Source organism: Typopeltis vanoorti, chromosome 22, assembly GCF_054136105.1.
Source record: "Typopeltis vanoorti isolate ZY-2024b chromosome 22, IOZ_Tvanoo_1.0, whole genome shotgun sequence".
In the NCBI taxonomy this organism is placed as follows: domain Eukaryota; kingdom Metazoa; phylum Arthropoda; class Arachnida; order Uropygi; family Thelyphonidae; genus Typopeltis; species Typopeltis vanoorti.
In genome coordinates this window covers 24644247-24645601 of record NC_143570.1, presented here as the reverse complement: position 1 = coordinate 24645601, position 1355 = coordinate 24644247, and the positions used below count along the sequence as shown (strand labels likewise).

Genomic DNA, 1355 nt, shown 5'->3' with positions numbered 1-1355 from the left:
TAAATGGATGGTCTTCTGGCCGATGTGCCTGTTTTGCGTGAGGAGAATCGAGTGTCTTACACGGATTCGAACTCGAGTTTTTTTGTTTTTTTTTCACCTAAAAGACACTGTCGTTACTGACTGCGTTACAGGACTTTTGCAGCGAAAAAAACAAAAACGGTGGCACTTATTTTTATTTTATTTATTATTTTCTTTTTGGAGGTGGGTGAAACTATATTCTTATGATGTACTTTTGTCAGTCCAAGAGAAATCCAATCTTATCTGGAAATCTAAGTATATCAAAGGTAAGAGGAAGTTAAAGGGAGATCTTTCTTCTTGCGAGAAAGTAAGACAGAACTATAGTTTGGTGACATTGAAATTCATTTGGTTCTCCTCTTTCCATGGAAATTGTCAAAGAGATCAGATGGTTCCTCCTCGTTTATTCGTCAACCCATTTTACAGCATGCAGATGATCTTGAACGAATTAGAATCTCCTGATTAATGTCCGTCTGTCGGGGAGATTAGTGGGGAGATAAACTGCACTTCTAAATAGTCAAGCACGATGAATTCCTTTAGGGAAATTTTAATCAACTGATAAATTATTTTAGAAGACTATAACATTTCCTTTCTTTCCTTTGCGTGTGTGTGTGTGTGTGTGTGTGTGTGTGATAATGGATATAAACAATTTAAAAGGCGTCAGAGATATTATGAAACACCATAAGCCGAAATAGCTCAGTTGGGAGAGCGTTAGACTGAAGATCTAAAGGTCCCTGGTTCGATCCCGGGTTTCGGCAGAAATTTTTTTACTTTGCTGGCTTGGTTGGCCGAATGATTAGCGTCTTTGGACTTCCTGTAGGTGTCGCGTAATAATAATAATAATATTGTTCATCGGGGGGGAAAAAAGTATATGAAAACATTTGATAAATGCAAATCAAAGAAAAAGAAGAGACTGGTGTTTCTGTATGAAAACCAGGTTGTTACGCTTGATAAACAGTTATTGGAAATAGTGTGGAATCTTGAAAGCTAATTTTTGAAAGTTATGGAAGTGGTAGTAAAGCTACATGAATTCCGAATAGTCTGACTCATATAGCTTTACTATTACCTGTCTTCTATATACTGTATAATTGGACAAAAATTTTATTTTCAAACGAATCCGCAATAAATAAATAATAGAGAAGTTTAATATTTCTCTTTGTAAATGATAGAGCCTGAAAAAGGCTTCACACTTGATTGAATCTTTTGTAAATCTAATAATTGAGTTCAATGGATTTAACAACCAGGTGAAATGCATGTAGAAGTCGTACATTTAAAATAAAATAATAATAATCTAAATTTTTAGATAAAGTGTTTATAAACAATGCTACGAGTAACAATGT

General features: G+C 34.5%; 1 non-coding gene across 1 annotated transcript; it reads left to right on the top strand.

Annotated features, from left to right (window-relative positions):
* Nucleotides 1-700: 700 nt before the first annotated feature.
* Nucleotides 701-773, top strand: TRNAF-GAA (transfer RNA phenylalanine (anticodon GAA)). Its single transcript has one exon. It is a non-coding gene; the product is annotated as a tRNA-Phe (tRNA).
* The last annotated feature ends 582 nt before the right edge of the window (nucleotides 774-1355 follow it).